The sequence below is a fragment of the Tympanuchus pallidicinctus genome, unplaced genomic scaffold (assembly GCF_026119805.1).
Source record: "Tympanuchus pallidicinctus isolate F22 unplaced genomic scaffold, pur_lepc_1.0 scaffold4, whole genome shotgun sequence".
Classification (NCBI taxonomy): domain Eukaryota; kingdom Metazoa; phylum Chordata; class Aves; order Galliformes; family Phasianidae; genus Tympanuchus; species Tympanuchus pallidicinctus.
In genome coordinates, this window is record NW_026294758.1 from 28,043,577 (window position 1) to 28,065,348 (window position 21,772).

The window sequence follows — 21,772 nt, forward strand, 5'->3', positions numbered from 1 at the left end:
GGTTTCTATGGGGAAATAGTAAGGGAAATAAATATCAATCTTATACGCAGAACTGTTGGTTGGATGACTATAAGGGATCAGCAGATATGTAGAAACCCTGGAGAGTTTAGAAGATCTGATTTAAAGTTTGTAAGAAAAATAATATGCAACTGTGAGAAATTCATGTGTGAGTGAACACTGATTTCACACACTCAAGCTCAAATTTAAATTTAGCTATCCCCGCATCCCCGCAGACACAGGCACCTGACCTGACCTTGCTTCAGACTTTTACTCAAGTTATACTCCCTGCAACACTAGCAAGAGGACATTCCACTAAGCCTGCATTCAAGCGATGAAAAGTCATGGACTATAACACATTAGCAACATGGAGAAATTATTCCTGTGCAAAGCACTGAAGAGAGTGATATAGAAGACTGTATCTACTGTAATCCCCATTTTCCCTGTCTACCCACTACCAGTACTTCTAAGTTTGAGAGGAAAACCTTAAAAGCATGTACTCTTTGCCTCATTTGAATTACATGATGAATGTAATATCAAAGTCAAAAGTTAAGGTGACAACTGAGTATTATAAATTGCAAGTTTTCAACAATACAGTAGTGATTTTGGAAGCCAAAGCTTATTTGTATCAAAAAAGGATCTATTAAAGGTACAAAAAGGAGGAAAAGAACTAATATTTGGCAAATGACGGATAGTTATTATTAATTTCATTCTCCAAATATTTTTGTCTCTTTTGTATTTTGAAAAGAAATCTAATTGGCCTCTTTTTTGTTTAAAATAATTCCTCCCTTGCCTTATCACTAACAGATCACTTAACAAGTTGGTTGGCCTCCCTCCTTTAAGCTCCACTCAAGTACAGAAAGACCACAATAAAGTCTCCCCAAAGCCTTCTCTTCTCCAAGCTGAACAAGGCTAGCTCCCTTCACCTTTCTTCATAGGAGAGATGATTCAGCCCTCTGATCATCTTTGTGGCCCTCCTCTGAATCTGTTCCAATAGCACAACATCTTTCTTGTGCTGGGCATGCCAAGCCTGGACGCAGTGCTCCAGATGAGATTTTACATGGACAGAGTCAAGGGGAATAATTCACTGCATCACTCAGCTTAGTGTCATCAGCAAGCTTGCCGAGGGTGCACTCAATCTCACTATCCAGATCACTGATGAATATGTTGAAGTGCACTAGCTACAATCAGAAATTCAGTGCTAATAAATTTTAGAAGCCTGAGCGCTTTGAAAATTTCATGCATTTTCCCAGTTTGTCAATACTGTCATGACAACACCTCTTGCATTTCACCACTTCTTGCTGCCTTCCATAAAGATAACTACTTCAAAGACTTGTTACTGTTTTCCTCAAGCACCATTTATTTTACAGCTCCAGAAAAGTCAGTTTATTACTGTCCACCACTTTCAAGAAAGAGATGGCCTGGAGAACAGAAAGGTTGAAAAGAGTGACAGAAGGTGCTGAGACTTCTGCAAAAACACCCAGGGAAATACTGGAACATCATTAGGCTCCACCCTCCTAAAAAAAGAACAAGCACCTAGCTTGCTTTAGGATGTTTTTCAAGATGTAGTTCAAGAAAACATCTGTGATCTGAACAGTTTTTCCCATAAAACAACTGGAGCACTCCTCTTTAGTACCATAGGAGTAAAGGAATGCCTAGAAGGATTTGATATATTTTTCAGTCTGATCAGATTAAGTCAGATTTAGGTTTCTTCTTCCCAGTCTTGTCCCTTCATTTTTACCTGACAATTCATTTTGATAATGATAATTCATTTTGCATGATAATTCATGCAAATCTAGTTAATGAATGTTAACTATAACTGTTAGTAAAAAAAAAAAAAACATAAGAAATTTATGGGTTTTAAATTGCAAAACATTTTCATGTTCACACAGGTGATATCTTATCCCATTCAAACTGTGCTGGGAGTGTTCATTCAAGTTCTTATGAAAAGAAGATGCAGTTCTTGCTAATGAATACCTCTTCAGAGAAGTAGTAAATGAACTAGAACCAAGCCTATTGAGCTTGGTGAGTGACAGCAATCGTCTCATTTACAATTCCTGCTTTTATTTGCTTAAAAGCACTAAAAACTTCATTCTGTAGTAACATATTTTCATATCAAGGCATCTCTTTTGTACATTATAATCTTTAGCTCTGGCAATAGTGTTATTAGTTAAATGAGATAACAAAATTGCAGAAAGGGAAAGTACAAAATTATATGGTATGTCTTTGAACAATATTATTAATTTCTCTGTAAGGAAATGATACATTTACTCAAGAATAAAATTGCTTAAAAAGAGAAAAGCAATGCTTTAGAATAACACAATGAATTAGGGAAAGGGTTTATTAAGACTCTACAAATTAAAAATAATAATAAAAAAACCCACACAAGATAGACTCAGAAATCTACAGCTTCTTTTCTATATTGTTGTCATGTACATCATCCTTTTTCTTAAGTTCAGCATCCTCAAAAATCCTTAGCTGTATATTTTATTTTCAATATTCCATAGACTTACTCTGGCCAGTCTGCCGTGGCTGAAAAAACATTTCCACCTTTTCCCATCACCATTATTATCCAGAATTCACCTGTCCTCTCCAACCCACCTGGCTCTATAGTATAGCAAAAATGCCAAGATACCTATTCCTCATCCCTCCTTTTATGCTAGTTGTTAGGTCAACTTAGCCTCACCTTGGAGAGCATTTAAATACTTAAATCTGTTAATGTGTGAATTCACCATAGAAGTCCTACTGGCACCTCAGAATTGCTAGGAAAGCCTACATTTTCTCTAAATGTTTATTAACTTGAACATTACTTAATAATGATACTGTAAGCAAGACAGAGACATCTAAATAGGGAAGAAATTAATACATTTTTCCCTTTTTAGTATAGGTGCCAATAGAAGGTGCAAAACATCATTATACTTCTTTGTCAGTTTGATGGTCTTAATGACCTTGAAGATCATGTTTTTCAGCCTCGATGATTCTACAAATCTATGATTTCTTTAATGAAAAATTTATATGATCTGTAAATACGAAGCAATATTTATATTTAAGATACTAGAACTGTTGCGTATCTGATGAGCTGACAGTCCACGTTTATAGAAATGTTAAGATTTTGTGTTTGGACGTTGTTTTGCCTAAGATAAGATTTCTCCAGCAAGAGTAAATGTTCAGGTATGATCATAAAGCAAAAATAACCCATATAATAAACAATTAGTCATGAGCTGTGCATATTACTGCAATCTTCCTTTCAGATAAATCATGTGAACAGCAGACTTTCTTAATCTCTCTTGTTCGAGCACTTCCATTTTGCATAAGTATCTATGAGAGCAAGGAATTAAGCTGACAGTTACCATCTGCCAGACCAACTCTATAACAACAAGAATATGGAATTAATTATTCTCCCTTCCTGAGTCTCTCCTTTTCTTAATGGATATTTATGTGTGTGACCAGAAAGAATTCAGATGGAACCAAGGCATTTTTGTCTTTTTGCAGAATTACAGAATGGCTGAAGTTGGAAGGGGTCTCTGGTCATCTGGTCCAACAATCCTGCTCGAGTAGGACAGCCTAGAGTAGGTTGCCTAGGACTGTGTCTAAATAGCTGTTAAGTATTTCTATTGTGAGAGACTCCACAACCTTTCAATGCAACTCATACCGTTGCTCCAGCATCAACCCTCTAACACTGGTGTTCAGGAGGAAACTCCCACATTCCAGTTTTTGTCCATTACCTCTTGACATATCACCAGGTACCACTAACAAAAACTGGGCACCACTGGGTGCTTCTGAAGAAAGGCTGGCTCCATCCCCTCTGCAAAACTCTTCAGACATTTACAGACGTTTAAGAAAGCCCCTGTGAGTTTTCCTTTTCCCAGACTGAACAGTACGAGCTTTCTCAGCTTTTCCTCACAGGAGACATGTTTCAATCCCCTCTTCATCTTTATAATTCTCCGTTGGACTCTTTCCAGTACCTGTATCTCTCATTTTTACAGGCAAGGCCAGAACAAAGGACTCCAGCTAAGATTTTCATAAATTTCTGTCAGTCCATTTCTTCAGCATGTCTAGGATTCTCCGGATGTCAGCATAACCTCCAGCATATCAGTCACTCCTCTTTTTGTGTTTTTTGCAAACTTGTTGAGGGTAAACTCTTCCTTATCACATTCCTCTTCATAGGCAAAGGTACCAAGATAGTCAGGTAAAAGGGTCTGAATCAAATGTCTGACTTCAGCAGAAATGTGAGTGTCCCCAGATCTTGAGTGAGAAGAGGCCTTTCCCTGGCTAGAATTCTAACTTGCCGAATTCATGCTGCAATAATATACCCCTGTCTCCCTTCTGCTTCCTAGTGGCAAAATCATAGAATCATAAAATGGCCTGGGTTGAAAAGAACATGCCACAGGCAGGGTTGCCAACCACTAGACCAGGCTGCCCAGAGCCACATCCAGCCTGGCTTTGAATGCCTCCAGGGATGGGGAATCCACAACCTCTTTGGGCAACCTGTTCCAGTGTGTCACCACCCTCTAGGTGGAAAACATCCTTCTGATATCTAACCTAAACCTCCTCTGTTTCAGTTCCAAACCATTCTCCCTTATCCAATCACTATCCACCCATGTAAACAGCTGTTCCCTCTCCTGTTTATACGCTCCCTTCAAGTACTGCAAGGCCACAATGAGGTCTCCCCAGAGCCTTCTCTTCTCCAAGCTAAAAAAGTCTTTTCTCATAGAAGAAGTGATCCAGCCCTCTGATCATCTTTGTGAACCTCCTCTGGCCTTGTTCCAAGAGCTCTGCATCTTTCTTGTACAGGGGATCCCAGGCGTAGACACAGTACTCCAAATGGAGCCTCCCAAGAGCCTCACAAGAGCCTCTCCCTCCTTTTTTAATGCAGGCCAGAACACACTTCTGGGCTGCAAGCACACACTGCTGGCTCATGTCCAACTTCTTATTCAGATGCACCCCCATGTCCATCTGTGTCTGATATGACTTCTCCAAATTCAAGGAATTAATTTTTTATCCAGGAGCCTTTCGTTTTCCTTTAGATAGTGGTGACTCCATTAACATCTAGGTAAATGAGAATACAGACACGTGATTCACTCCATTTAGGATGTCTAATGCTTACTTCCACCATTTTATTTCTTATTAGCAAAATTCCCAATAGATCTTTTAACTTATTGTTTGCATAAAGCTCCATACTGGCCCAAGCACAACTGACTGCTAAGGCAACATTAATAAATTATATGGAGATTAAAATTTTCTTAAGTTCTTGGTCACCATTACAAGCTTGACAAAAGCAGAAAAGATTCTGTTTGAATTTTAGAACAGGCTTTGGACAGACCTATAACTAAGATAGCATAAAGTGTTTTTCTATTTTTTGGGGGTGTTGGGTTTTTTTTTGAGTTTTTTGTTGTTGTTGTTGTTGTGTTTTTAAAGTATGGTCTTACATCTGTGTTCAGAATTATCAGAGGAAAGAGGGCTTTTTTATTTAGCTTAGGATCTTGAGAACAAGCTGTAATTTATTACAGGTCTGAGATAGGATAAATATATGATACAAAGCAGGATAACATTAAGATGCCCCAAAAGTAATGACAGATCTCATTGAATTTTTACTTTATCCTTTCAAATGGAAGTCTAACCTGCCCAAAAGCTGTTGGAGATAAGGCCTACTTTATGGCATAGAAAAATACATAATTTGGGGTATATCACTGTAGAACAGGAAAAGGGAAGCCTTGTAATGTATTAAATATGATTTTAGTTTATATTTTCTTTTATAAAAATATCCTGTTTCACATTTCATGCTCCCAAATTATTCAAGTCATGCCTTGCGGTAAAAATGGCACCAATGGGAAGCAGTTTATGTTCTGTATTTATATGGGAATAGCAAATCAAAATCAGACAAGTGTTTCAATTTCAAAAGCCTGGTTTTGTTGTTTTATATCTGTTCAATTTTTGAAATGCTGAAGCATTATTAGTCTGGGGTTTGTCCTTGTGTTCAGAAAAGTTATCAGGTTCATATCCTCAGCCAAAATGCTGATTTACATTCCAGTCAGATTGTTGCCCTTTCTCCCTTCTTTATTTTCTTTTTTGTTCTTTCCATTCACTTTCTCAATCCTCAAAGAACACTGTACATGAACAGCATAAAATCTGTACCCTAATGTACATATGCTTAGAAAGTCTAAAACTGGGAAGAAAATAACACAACAAAACAAAAAACAACTAGATAAATGTGTGAGTAATGGTGTGAAATTAGAAGAGGTTATTAAGAATTTATTCTTCTTAATTCCCTTTACTAAGATTAGAATAGATACAATATTCATGTCTTATATTTCCATTTAATAGAACTATTGAAAGCTATGTGCGTAAAAGACAGATCTGAAACAACTGACAAGCTTTCCATTAAAATTTAAAGTGAAATTCAAAGGTTTTGTTAGGACATTTAGGATTCCGTATGTGTAACATTTTAAAGTTGTAACTGTATTTACATTTTAAAGTAAAATGTTTGAAAATAATTTGTTCCTTCATTGCTTGCCAAGTTTAGGATTCTGTTTTCTCAATCAAGCTGATCTACCATAGTATCTGAAACTGAATATAAATGTTTTAACAATATTGCCTTCCAAATGTTTTAACAATATTGCCCTCCAATCCAGGTTCCTGCAGCAGTCAGTAACGACTCAGAATATTTCACACATCTGAACAGATATAGGAGGCCAAACCATTGGAGAGATCAGCTTTTTGGTAGAGACAGAAACAAATTATTTCTAGATACAGAAGATAACGCTGTTTTTAAAAGCAGGCACAGAAACATACAATGCAATGCATTGCTTCTGTACAGTAGTTTGAATGATCTCTGAAGCCAACAGTATCAGTAGTAGGAGGAAGATATCTACAGTTGTAATATGCTCAGTTCACGTCATGCAAGCTGTTCTGTAACTTGGATGGCGCATGGAGCTAACTTGATTGTTCTGATTTTTTTTGCATGAAGAGAAAGTTAATTTCTGTAGAATTTAAACTAATTGCAAGGTGTAAGGAATCATCTAGCTACTAACATTGATGAGCCTAGTGAATGGGCTGCTCACTTAATGTCTGCAGTAAATGCTACACCCCACTTCTATAATAACATACTCAGCAGGCATGGAAGAGTGGAATTATTGTGTTTTCATTCAAATTAGTTCAGCCTGCCTGCAGTTCCACCTGTTCACACTGTTTCACTCTTTAATACCACACTAATAAAATCTGTTCTGTTACTTGGTTTGAGCAGGAAAGCATCTCATTTTTTGTTCAAATATTAATGGATTTATTGCATTAACTGGAGCCTGTTTCACATAATGAGCCTGAACACTAGCCGCCTCTAGAGAGGCAGTTACTTTTACAATACTTCAGCTGCAAGGCTTTGGTCACGGAAACTAAGGTGAAAGATGGAGAGTGAAATGCATGTGATAATTTAAGACAGAGAAGAAATGTCATGAACATTTTTATTTTCCTAATGTGGACCATTTCCTGTTGTGGCGCCAGCTACATAGCTTGCTCTCACATGGTTGAATTTGAGAATCTAACTTAGAAATGGACCTGTTGGTCTCCCATTTGCAATGTTTTCATAATGCTGTCATCCATCAGTTCTGACTCTTGGTGGCATTTATATTGCTATAAAATAGGAATCAGTAAAATCCATTCTTTAAATTAGTTTTGTCATCCAAACTTATAATTCTGATGTGAGCAAGTCAGCCAAAGATGTCTAATTTTATCAATTTCAGTCAGTGCTCTCATCAGAGTTTTACACAGACTGGTGAATTTGGCAGAAAGATTAGTCCAACTGTAATTGAAATATATTGCATTTCCTTCATTCAACAGGATTCAAAATGAGAAACATTTGGCTGTATAAAAGAAGTCAATGAGAAAGAAAAAACTTGAAAGAAAAAGTCTCTATTTCTATTTTTACACAAGAGATTTCAAGAACAGAACCACATGTGAAAAGTTTGTGAAGAATTATGTATAATCCTTCACATGCCAGGTTCATTTCCTATACTTTTTCCACAGAAAAATAAGTTGTGTTAAGTCATCTGACTATTTCACAAAAATCAGCATCTGTTAATATTATGAATGGAAGATGACAATTATGTAATGTTTTTACCAGAAATTCATGGGAAAATCTATGTGTATCTTCAATTATTTTCATGTTCTGTCTTTTTCTTCTTCTGAAGTCAAACCACATTGGTACGGGTATTATGATTGATTGGCAGATTTGTTGTCTATCACAACACGTATAAACTGAGATGTTTTATTTAGCTGATTGTGATTACGGTATTTGCCTGTTTTGTTTGGCTTACTTCCATTATATGTTATAAAATTCTTATCAGCATTACTGTTCGTTTTTGTTTTGCATAGGCACATCCAATACCTATATACAAGATTCATATTTAATGAGATTGACCTCAAAATTACAATATATTAAATAACTTGACTTAATTCCTGAATGATTTAATATAGAAGTCAAGAGATATTTTACTAATATCATTCATCAGCTTTCATAATTGATTTAAGCTGTGTGAACTGGTAAGAAGTAATTATCTGAGGAAGAATATAAAAAAAATAATAATTTAATGAGAATTATTTAGATGCCAGAAGAATAACTGTTTGTTTTCTTGTTAAAGACTGATATTGCTGGGCAAAACATACGTAAGCTGTTCAATTGTAGAAACAGTTGTTTTCCAGCTTTCTCTAAAATACATTCTAAAAGGCATTTGGATTTACAATATCCTGGTTATTTTAAAATAAATTGTAACAGCAAATAAATAAACAAACAAGTGCTCATTTAAAGATGCTTGAGGCTGAGCTCTTTAATAACAGATAATCCAAACAACATTTCTGTTGTTAGTGATGTTGATTTTGAATATTTTTTATTTTTGCAAAACTCCTCTATGAAGAATATCAACTCTGTGCCACCTGAAATAAAGACATCCTGCAAAACAGGAATCCCAAGCTATAAACTCCAAGTCATAATTGTATTAGATTTAAACATTCCTTCCACATACGTTCATTCCCTAGTAAAGGCCAGAAATAGTAATGGCTGCTACTAGAACTGCAGTTGGTAACACCTCAAAAAACCTATGGGAACAGTATTTGAAATTTGAAAGTACTTTTGCATTTCTGTTCCCACTCTGAAACAGATTTGAGCTCACATTCGTGCTTAATTGCAGCCAGAGAAGTCATCACATTGTCCTTTCGGATACTCCCGTGCTCACAGCTAAGCAAGAGATAAAATACAAAGAAATTTCAGCATTAAATGACAGAAGTTTTCTCCAAATGGTCTTAACCATGTTTGATAACAGGTATAGTTTTTATTAAATTTGAAGCTGAACTCATAATTTCTTATAGAAAAAGATCAGCTCTTCAGACTGCAATTACTCACTGATACCATCAGCCTCAAATGGATTTGAACAGTTACCTTTAGAGCTGAAAGACAGTCTCATAGTACCAGTCCTTACATTACTTAGTTCCATCTTCTTCATTTTCTCTAGGCTAAATCTAGCTGAATTTGTGATTAATTTACACTGTCAACACAGATAAATATGTAAATGTAAGTCCTCTTATTACAAATTAAAGTTTCATTTTTATGTGAATTCGTCTGGGCCCCATCACTTATTTATCCCTTCCCAAATTTAATCAAGTTGCTCATGATCAGGCCTAAAAATGTGGTTTCTTAAAGCAACTATTCCAGAAATTGCAATATAGAAATGACAAGAAGAAGCACATATTGCCGAAGTCATTGCAGTGTCACTGTGAGACACTATGTGTAACCCCAGTGGGGTTTGTGGAATCAAGCCAGCTCCAGAATGTAGCCTACACTTCCTTCATTTACTGCAAAGACAAATCCAAACAACAAACAAGCAAACAAACAAATAAATAAAAAAGTTTTTTTTTTGTTTGTTTGTTTTAAAGAAAAATCAGTGCTTAAACTGGTACTTATTAAGGGGAGATACTTTCTGAACCAATTCAAGGGCTCCAAAAAGTTACATGGATTAGGAGAAAGTATGCATTTGTATAACGATGCAAGATCTTATTTGTACTTACATTTATACGGTTCTTCAAACACTTGATTTTCTGATCTGAGAGCTGAAAGATATTTAGTTGTGAAAAAGACGTGTACTGAAAGATATGTATGTAGAAAAAAAGTCACATATGTGACTGGTACTACAATAATACACAACAATATTGGATTATTTGTTCATACACAGATCTGAAGTGCAGGGAAAAAGACATGCATGATGTCCACAGGTACTTTATTCTTACCTGTAAATTCTTCATCTAGAAAATCTGCAGTCTCCTTTAAATCCTTACTACTTCACTCCGTGTATTTTCTTCTTTGTACTTATTTAGGAAAGGTCTCTGTAGTTTTCACATGGTTTGCAATTGAAATGCTAAGGAGGAATAATAGTTCAACATCAGTAATAATTTGACAATTTTTCATGTAGGTGTTTGGTTAATTTTAGGTGTATGTAGTATGGAAAATCACATCCTATATAATGGGTCTCATATTATCTTCTCAACAAGGCAAGTTTTCTAAGGAGGAAAATTGACTGCAACACAAATATAATGATAAAATATGAAAGACAGAAAATTTCAGAATAATGATTAGATGACTTTTTTTATGTTATGAACTAGAGAAAGGCCAGAAGCTTAGATGAATGGAAAACTAACAATAATGGGAGGTGTCTCTTCAACTATAACCCAAATTTTAATTACTCCAAGATTTATGCCAGACACTTAGCTTGTGATGTGACGCCTGGAAATATCTACAGCTGTTGTTATAATCAAGATCATGCTCAGTATTTTCTAAGACCCCACAGGTAAAATAAGTAGGAGTTAAATCACAGTTATGGCTACAATTAGGTCTTTGAACCTGAGAAACTGGTAGCTAGATGCAAACACATACACAAGTTTCCACTGAACTGCAATAAATTTTAAGACTGGTGCTATCTCTAAGGCTTTAAGTGGAGAGCCATAATTTCCAGATTATTAACCTAATCATTTAAAAAGAACTTTTCACAGCATTAATCCCATTTAAATTTAAGATGGAAACATTCAGTAGAGGAGAAGCTCTATTAGCTGCACAATGTGAAGCAAATGGAAACACAGAATGCAGCTGAGTTAAAATCAGAATGAAACTGGAACTTTCTATAGGTATTAGTCAGCCCATAAGTATCAAGATAAGCATCAGTTTTCTTCGTGGTCTTTCTCTGCATCATACTCAGCATGATCAGAAATTGAAGTCAAGATCTGTGTTTAATATAATTGCCACAGAAACCAGATGAAGATGCACAATATGAAAACTACACTATGGCAGGAAGTACGGTAGCTATGTTATTAAGTAAAAATGGGATCCTCAAGTCCTATCATTTTCTAAGGGCAAATTGAACTCAAGTAGCTGAAGTCTAAAAGACTAAAGCAGTAAATGACTGCATCTCTACTACCCATACACAAGACTGTGTTCCAATGGTTGTTACTATATTAACAGTATACTTGTAGAAGGAAGTATTAATCCTTCAGTATGATATCAGTTAAAATTTGAATAACTGATTCTTAATTTAAATGTTTTTTCGTGACTGTACTGGGTCTGGCCATGATCAAGGATAATTTCCTTCACCACAGTCCTTTTGCTGCTGTGTTAGATTGGTGGTTGAAGAGTGTTGGCAATACACCAAAGTTTTGGCTATTTCATAGAAGCATTTCCAAAGCGTCAAGGCCTCTTTCTCACATTATATTTTTAGTGAGAAGACTGAAGTTGAACAAGAAAATATCTTGTTTTCTTCAAGGCATTCATAATTTTCCAGTATAAGCATACTCTTATAATTTCATGCTCTAGGTATCACTTAGTCTTTTAACATATATATATGCATTTTTTAATTCCCTTAGTGGTGTCATAAACATCCTTCTGTTAATTTTTGTCTGCCTTTTTAACTCTTAAAACTTTTTCAATAAAATGTATTGTATAAAAATAGGATTGAAAGTTGCTGTAATTTGCGAACCAAGTATTTTCATTCCTTCCTCGGTTAGACATGTTGAATCAAAAAGGCAAACAAATGTGGTTTCATTTTTTGTAATTAGCAAGTTCATAGCTTCATATCATAAGTGCTATTAAATGGTTACAAAGGTCCCCTGGGAATCTGCTTTTAAGGACATTAGGGCCGCAAATGCTGATCACTCAAGAAACATCTCTCAAGAACAGACAATTCCTCTGTGTTGTAAGTCAAGCACATAGGGCAGAAGGCTGACGTGGATGAGCTGGGAATTCCTACTGGAATTTGAATGGAAAAAATATTTTACTGTATTTGGAAGTTTGAGCTTAAGCTACATAGGAGGACTACAAAGATGCTGTTCACCATTTTAAGGAGAAAATCTACTGCAGAAGCTCCACCAGAGTTAAAGCTAGCAATGAATAACAAAACAAAACAGAAACAACATCAACAAAAAAGTATGTGAACAGGAAAAAAAAAAAAAAAAAAAAAAAGTATTCACAGCAAAAGAAAGACTAAGGAAAACAATGGTTTGTTACTTCATGCAGATGGTCACCTCACAAATAAGGATACCACAAATAAAGCAGAGACACTTAAGGTCTTTCCCTCTCACAACCATTGAGGGACCCTAGAACCTGTGGAGGTTGAAGGAGGTTGAAGGACTGAAACTGGAAGATTGAAAATCTCCTAGTTGCTGTTTAAGTTGTATAGCATTTGCTGCACATAAGTGTTTGGAGCTTAAGGAACTTCATCTCAGTGTACTGAAACAATTGGTCAGTTCTATTATAAAATCTCTCTCCATTACTTATCAACAGCCTTGGGAGTCCAGAGACATTTCTGTTAAAAAGAAGCTGGAAAAATTTAATTCAATTTTCAAAAGGGAAAGGAGGAAGATCCTCCTAATTATGTCTGGAAGTCGCACTTTAGAGCCTGGTGAAAGTATGGAGATTATTCTGACAGTTACTGAAAAATACTTGAAAGACAACAGAGTCATTTGTCAAAGCCAAGAGAATGTCATGCCTACCTGACTTAATCTCTTCTTATGACAAGGTGAGCCACCGACAGGACAGAGGGAAGACAGTGAATGTGACTTTTAGGTTTTAGCAAAGCTTTGGTACTGTCTGCTATAATATCTTTCTGGATGAAATGTCCAGCATATAGCTGGACATTGTATGATGGGTGAACTACTGACTGAAGGATTGAGACCAAAGCACTGCGATAAATGGTGCTACTTTTTTGTCAACTAATCACTTGAGATGTTTCCCATGAATCAATTTCAGGGTCGGTTCTAAGCTTTTATTAGTGACTTGGAGACTGAATTTGAGTTCATACAAGTACTTTTGTGAATAACACAAAACTGGGAGAAGATGTTGATTCCCCTGAGCAAACAGAAGTCTTACAGTGACAATGTGACAAATCAGAGGACTATACAATCCCCATATGAAATCTGACAAGAGTAAGAGCCAGATTCTGTACCTGGGAGAGTATAACCTTGAATGTAAGGATAGACTGGGAGACAAGCAGTTGGTGTGAAGCTCCATGAACCACTAATGTGACCAGATGGCCAACTGAGGCAACCACGTCTTTGCTTTCATTAAGCACAGAACAGCTAGACAGCTGAGGGAAGAGACTGTCCCACTAAGCATTGGTATGGCCTCAACTTGATTACTGCATGCATTTTTGGGCCTCAATATAATAAGAAGAGTATAAAAATATTAGCATGTGTCCAAAGGAGGGCAACAATGATGCTGAAAGGTCTAGACAGCATGACTTATGAGGAGTATTTGAGCATAGCTGATTTGCTTGGCATGAGGAAAGAGAGACTGAGGGGTGATTTCAAGGCAGCTTACACCTTCTTGATGAGTGTGAGTGGAGAGGGATGTGCTAATCTCTTCTCTTCTCTGGCCAGTGACAGAACATGAAGCTATGTTTTCACCACCATCAGACTGGTTATTAGGAGAAAGTTTAGGGTCTTTGACCACTCACTTGCAGGTTGATCAACCACTGGGACAGGCACCTATCTCACTCCAATTTATAGGAGGAAGAGGAGGTTCTTTGATGTAAGTATACCCAATGTGAGATTAAAAACAACACTTCAAATGTTGTATGTCTGACCAGTTTATTACAAATCTTAGTCAGGGAAATGGGGAGGGGAAGGGGAGAATGATGACTATTATGAATTAGGGTGGTGGGGAAGTGAAATGGGCAATAGGAAAGATAGAAAGAAGCAAGAATTACATAAAGCAGGGATAGTCACCACCAAGATCCAGCAGTATCCTATTGCACACCATTCCGATGGTCTGAGGCAAAAGTTCAGTGGAGAACAACAATAGAGCAATAGAGCAATAGAGAGGCCAGCCTTAGGCAGCAAGCAGATAAAGACAGAGCATGTCCAGGAGGAAGAGGCAAGTCTCAAGTAGCAGGCCCAGGAGAGCCCGTCAACAGGCAGGCATTATGTCATGAGGTATCTGATGTCAGACATCTACCCTCTAGGTTGTTGGTTCCTTTTTTTTGTCCTTCTTCTGCCAATGTGGCATTCCTGGGTGCTTGGGTAAGAGTCACGTGCAGTACCCCCTGAGATAGCATCTCCCTTGAGATAAGCCCAGACTAAAGACTGCTTCCCAACTATTAAGCTGCTGTTTATCTCTCTCTCATTGCCCCTGGCCTGCAAATCCTCAGACAAAGATTTTGTCAACTTTGACCAGGACTTGTTTGGACTTGTCCTTCAGTGTTCCTTGGCAAGCTTTGAGACAAAAGCGCAAAATAATCTCTTATAGCACAGTAGGGAAATGGTCATGGCTCCAAGCCTGTTGGTGTTCAACATGCATTTGTACAATGGCATTAGACATAAGATTTAACTTGCCCTGCATAGAGTCAGTCATTGGATGATCCACATGGGTTCCCTCCAACTCAAGGAAGTTTAGTTATTCTGACTTTGCACTGTGCATTTTTTTGACTTCTCATATCACAGAAGTTTTAAACAGCAAGACAAGTTTACAGTTTTCACTGGGATTATTTTGTGTGTGTGGGTTTGTTTTATTTTCCTATATTTTTAATTAGCAGATGTTGCCATTGATGACTTTTAAAAATCGTATTTTACTTTAAACTTTCTTCATCCAAAGTCCTCAACTGTTACCTAAATTAAGTCACTCAGTTGTGAAAACAAGCTAAGGAATTAATAAGCAGCTGTAGAATTCCTGAGTAAAATGAGTAATAGTCAACCTTACCTAGGGTCTCCCATAGAGAATATTACAGCAGTTAGATTTTCATCTGACGTAAGACTAGACAAACCACAATATTCGTCTACCACTATTCATCTCCAACAGCTGATACCATAGATTGCACTTGCCCTAGCTGAGAAATAGGTGTTATGTTGGGGGGAAGAGGGGCAGACTGGTAATATTTTGTCAGAATGCAGATGGGAAAAAAATAAGGCAAAATAACAGACATGAATAGTAGGTGGTGTTCTCATGGTCTGAACTACTTAATGGAATTTAGAGATTAGAAATGAAAAGCATCTGAATGAAAGACTAACTTTACAACATGCTTTTTTAAAATCTTAATACTGTTTTCAAAAATTTTCACGTGACAAAAAATTTCTTTTCCATATTGTTAGCCTTTAGAAGAATAAATTACTAGCTTAAAATATTTTAGCTTTTCTTACTAATACTAGATCGGTTTCTCAATATCTTTGAAAAGGATCCTTGAAGTAAGCGTAAAATAGCTTTAATAGAACAAAGAACAGCCTCACTAGAACAGCAACAAGTAAGTGAAAGTATTTTCAAGCAGGTAAAGTATTGAAGTATTCTTTTTTTTTTTTTTTCAAGGATAAGCAGAAATAGACAAATATGTCAAAGCAATTACCTAATATGCTGCCAGGTTATGGTTGAGAAATTCATATTAGCAGACATCAAGCACTTTTGCCAGATTTCTTCAAAAATGTAAGCATAGTTCATATGTAACAAAAGCAGTTGAAGATGATACTGGAGCTAGACAGCCTAGAAGCTCCAGTGCTGGCCTTACTTTTCTTTATGATAAGCCTGGCTTTTAGAAGGATTTGAATTATTTTCTTCTCTTTCTTGAAAACTTTTGCTGTATGGCCCCATACAATTATGTCATCAACGTATTGCAGGTGCGCAAGAATTTCCTCTTATTCCAGCATAGTCTGGGTCAGCCCATGACAAACAATACGGCTGTGTTTCCACTCCCAGTGCACTGAATTCCAGATGTACTGGATGACCCTCCAAATGAAAGCAAACCGTTCACGCACTCCGCTGTGGGAAACATTGAGAAAAATGCATCAGCTATGACAGTTGTGGCATACCATTTGGCTGCCTTTGACTCTAGTTCAAATTGGAAATCTAGCATGTCTGGCACAGCAGTGCTTAACTGTAGTGTGACTTCATTCAGGCCACAATAGTCCACTGTTAGCTTGCACTCTCTCTTGGTCTTTTGTATTGGCCATATGAGACCTTTAAAGGGTGAATGAGTCTTGATGATAATTAGTTCTCCACTTGGCAAATAAGCTGATGAATGGGAAACAGTAAGTTCTGATTGGTGTGATATTGCTACTAGTGCACTGTTCTAGTAACAGTCAGTACTTGCTGTTCTTCTACTCTTAGTAGCCCCATTACATAAGGGTCCTCTGAGAGATTAGGAAAGGTAGACAGATGCTTAATATCTTCTATCTCCAAGGCAGATATGCCAAAAGCCCATTGATACTCTTTTTGATCTTTGAAGTACTCTATTCTAAGATAATCCATACAAGGATGCATAGAGCATCTGGACCAATTGTAATGGTTGGTTTGCCATTCATTTCCTTTTAGACTCACTTTGGCCTCCACTACTGTTAGCTTTGGTGTCATGGTTTTATGATTTTTGGTTATCAGTTTTCCACATTATAACATCATGTAGTGCACTGGAAGTTAAAGTGCCAATGCTCAAATTCTGGGGCACCTATCCAGAAGAGAACTGCACACCCCAGGGGGCTTTGTGGTCAGAGAGGAGATATAACCCCTGGCAAGGTCATCTGATGTGCTCTTCTTCGCCAGGCTTTCCTCCCTGCTGTTCAACAGGACTGCACATCTCACCTCAGTGTTATGGTGAGGCCTATCCACCTTTTGGACACTCTCTCTCATTATATTTAATTTATCAGCTTCGATTCTAATCATATTGTATTCCAGTGTGTTATCTTGCATTCCAATACTGTATTTAGTAGATTAGTTTGTTTCACCTCAGATCGTTGTTTTTAATTATTTTGGGGTCCTCTTTTTCTGGAAGTGCAGATTCACTAAATCCCTCCACCCTGTTAGTCACAGAACTGTGCCAAACCAGCCCGTAAACCATTAACATTCTTGGTGGAGAATGTGGGCAAAAGGTGCTTTTTCGTTTTTAGAACTAATCTCTCTCTCTGCTCTTGGAGAGCTTCATTGCAAAAGTTTATCTCTTTCACAGGTGCTCATTGAAAACTTGACCTTGAAAGTCCAGGCAGGATGCCAATATTCTGGGATATTTGTTAACTTTGAGCACTGCTATCTTGCTTCTGTAAAGAGAAGAAAAAAAAAAAAAAAAAAAAAGATTCTACTTTCTCTTTTAAACCTGTTTGCAGAGGAAGCTGCTAATTTTAGAGAATTTGTGATTTTTAAACAGGTTCCCAGTCTCTCCTCTGAATCCTTTATGCATTTTTTGAGTGCTCATCTGATCATGTTGTTAATCTGACTGAATATACTGTTTATTATTTTTCTTATTTCTCTCAGTATCTGGATTTACAATGTTCTGAGGAAGCCTTCCCCAGAACCAGAGAATAGTGAGTGGTAGGGAGTGTGAAGAGGCTTGGAGAGACTTCAGAGAGATGAACATCTTCAGTGTCATGGAACTTCACTCCTGAACACCTGAAAAACCCTGAGAGCTTAAACAGATATTTCAGACAGGAATGTTGTGGCTCAGGCAGATCTGAGAAGGCACAAACAATTTGGTGCCTGGTTAATGCTTACTGGGACTTATTCAATACTATCCCAGAAAGGAAGAGAGTTTCTGAAATTGAGAGAGAGTCTTTGTGCTTAAGGAGAGTCTCAGAGCTCAAGCTGAAAGGGAGATTCTCCAGAAGAGAGTCCAAGCCGAGAGGGAGAATCTCCAAGTCCAGAAAGAGAGTATCCTAATTGAAAAATTGTCACCAAATTTAAAGAGAGAATCTCTAAGACAAGACAGAGAATCCCTGGGTTGAAAAAGAGAATCTCCTAGTTAGGAGAGAGAATCTCAAAACCTGGCAAGAGTGCCTCTGAGCTGAGAAAGAAAGTCTCCAAGCCAAAGGGGAAAAACTCCGAGCTGAGAGAAGGAATCTCCAATCTCGATGAAACACCTTCGAATCTGAGCTATGTTCCCTTTAGTCCAAACTCAACACCCTCCAAACTGAGCTAGACACCCTCCAATCTGACCTAAATACTCTAATAATTGAACAGACAGATTCCGAGCCAAACTGGAGAGTGAGAGCATAGGAACTGACCAACCTGATCAACCACAAGAAGCACCACAATTGATGTCAGTTGCTTCTGTAAGAGGACAGAAAATGAAACAAATCTTGACTCAGTTAGAACAGAAGAAAGAGGAGGAGGGGAAAGTAGAGGAAGGAGTCCCTGTAAGAGAGGAGGAAAGATGTCCAGAGGAGTGGCTCCGAGATCCCCGGGAAGCGCACTGGCGAGTCCATGGCAGGGGCCTTCAATAAGACTGCAGTCACCAACACCCAGGAGGGCAACAAGAAGTTCTGAAAGAATAATAAAAAAGCAAAACATCATTGACCGATCTCTGAAGATGAACAAAATTTGAAGTCTTTTCACGCCACCCAAATGAGCCTATTGTCATCTGGTTATTTTGATGTTGGGCCAGTGGGGCCAACAGTGTGTGGCTAGATAGTAGAGAAGCTCGCCAACTGGGTGCATTGCTAGGGACTCAGCCATTGACAGAGGTATAGATATACGCCAGAACCAGGCCTTCACCCTCTGGAAGCAGATTGTTAGCTGTAAAAGAAAAATCCCCTTCAACGACCATCTGATGCCTGAGAAAAAGAAATGGACTGATATAGAAAAAGGCATCCATTACCTGAGAGAATAAGGGGTGGACTTAACTGTGGACACTGTTGCACAAGTTATTCATGACTGTGACACATGTGCCACAGTTGAACAAGCCAAGAGAATGAAACCTCTTTTGGGGAAAGGGCGATGGCGAAAGTATCAATATGAGGAAGTGTAGCAGGTTGATTATATCACCTTGCCACAATCTCGTAATGGTGTTATGTGTTCACCATGGTAGAGGCAACCACAGGGTGGCTTGAAACATATGCAGTACCCCATGCTACCGCCCAAAACACCGTGTTGGGTCTTGAGAAGTCCTGTGGTGACATGGCACTCCAGAAAGAACTGAGTCAGATAATGAGACTCATTTCAAAAATTCTGTTGTAAATGCTTGAGCCAAGGATCGTGGCATTGAATGGATTTATCATATCCCCTATCATGCTGTAAGATATTACTCTGTTAACGTCTGTGTCTCAAAGCTTGCTGGGGACACAGATGGACTTGTTCAAGTCCCGAGCAAGGATTGTGAAATCCTTTGTCTGAAGGACACAGATGAACAAGTGCAGGCAAGTCCTGGGCAAAGGTTGTGAGATCCTTTGTCTGGGGGACGCAGATGGGCAAGGCCAGGGGCATCGAGAGCGAGATGAACTGCAGCTAAATAGCTGTGAAGTGCTCCTTTGTGTGGACTTATCTCAGGATGATGGCTATCTCAGGGGGTACTCAATGACTCTTGCTCAAGGCCCATCCTTGTCACGTAGGCAGGAGAACAAGGAGGATAAAAGAGGAACTGAAAACCATGAGGAGGGGTTTCTGACAATTCAGATTCCTCATGAAGAACGAAGGTTTCTGACAACAGATTCCTCATGAAGAACAGAGGATTTCTGGCAACAGATTCCTCCTGAAGAAGAAGAGGGATTCCGGAAGATTGAGGTGATTCCTGCATACTGTCGAACTCTCGTGAGCCTGCTGCCTGACTGCTGTTGCTGCTTCAAGAATTGTCTCCTCGACTTCTTTGTCTACCTGCCTGATGCTCAAGGCCGGCCACGCTGCTGCTCCCCATCTTCTGCTGCGTTCTGCCCGGGACCTTCAAACACCGTGCAACGGGACCACTGCTGGATCCTGCTGGTGACTCTCCTCGCTTTACGCAACTCCTGCTTCTTTTCCATCTTTTCTATCGCCCTCCTTCCCTTCCCCATCTCCCTGATACGGTTTGGTAATAAACTGGACGCAACAACATATGAACCGTTGTTTCTTAATCTCACACCGGGTATACAGATATTAAAAGAACCTCATCTCCCTCCTATAAATTGGAGCGAGACACATGCACCAGCCTCTGGCAAAACTGAATGCTACAGTGGGTTGTTAAAAACCATGTTGAAAGCAATGGGTGGAGGAACATTTAAGCATTGGGAGAAGAATCTGACAGAAACCACTTGGTTGGTCAATACTAGAGGATCAATCAATGGTCCTACTAGCTCCCTACATACTATCAAGGGAGATAAGGTCCCTGTAGTACGTGTAAAGAACATGTTGGGAAAAGCAGTTTGGGTCTTTCCAGTTTCTTGGAAGGGCAAACCTCTTCGTGGAACTGTATTTGCCCAGGGACCTGGGTCCACTTGGTGGGTGATGCAGAAAAATGGGAATGTTCAGTGTGTACCACAAGGGAATTTGATGTTAGTGGAGTGCAGTCAGTAATTCCATATGTATGCACATGGGATTGTGTATGCAAGTGCCTAATGCTTGTTAATTGTATTTTGTTTGTATATATTAAGCATGATGTAGTGATGTAGAATAAAGGGTAGAATGTCATGGTTTTATGATTTTTGGTTATCGGTATTTCACATCATAACATCATGTAGTGCACTGGAAGTTAAAGTGTTAATGCTCAAATTCTGGGCACTTATCCAGAAGAGAAGAACTGCATGTCCCAGGGTACTTTGCAGTCAGAGAGGAGATATAACCCCTGATATGCTCTTCTTCGCCAGGCTCTCCTCCCTGCTGTTCAACCAGACTGCGCATCTCACCTCAGTGTTATGGTGAGGCCTGTCCACCTTTCGGACATTCCATTATATTTGATCTATTAGCTTCAATTCTAATTATGTTATATTATTGTGTGCTATCTTGCATTACAACACCATATTTAGTAAATTTGTTTGTTTCTCCTCAGACTGTTGCCGCTGTTTTTAATTATTTTGGGATCCCCTGTTTCCTTTTTCTGGAGGCGTGGATTCATGAAATCCCTCTGCCCTGCTAGTCACAGAACCAGGCCAAATCAGCCCATAAACCATTGACATTTTGGGGATACCATCATATATACCAATATACCATATACCAATACTATCACTCTAGAAATACAGATGGATTTTGTCCCTTTATGACTTGATGGCATTAGAGTACATTTTCACTTGATGGTTGTTGCAGTAACTTTTCATAAAAGCACTGCTAGAATACAAGGAAAAAAACCCTAAGATTTATGGCAGATATTCTGAGTGCAAAACTTGTCAAATCAATTTCATACAGTTTGGCCCTCAGTACCTTAATATAGAAAATTAATCATTTCATAGTGTTTCTAGTACATGTACTATTTCTAGTCCATCTATAGTTCCCTAATTTTTGAGTTCAGTATATGCATAATGTTGAATTATTTTAACAATAACTCTTATTATATAGTGCACCTCACTGTTTTTCTTGTAATCTAGGCACAGGCAGTCA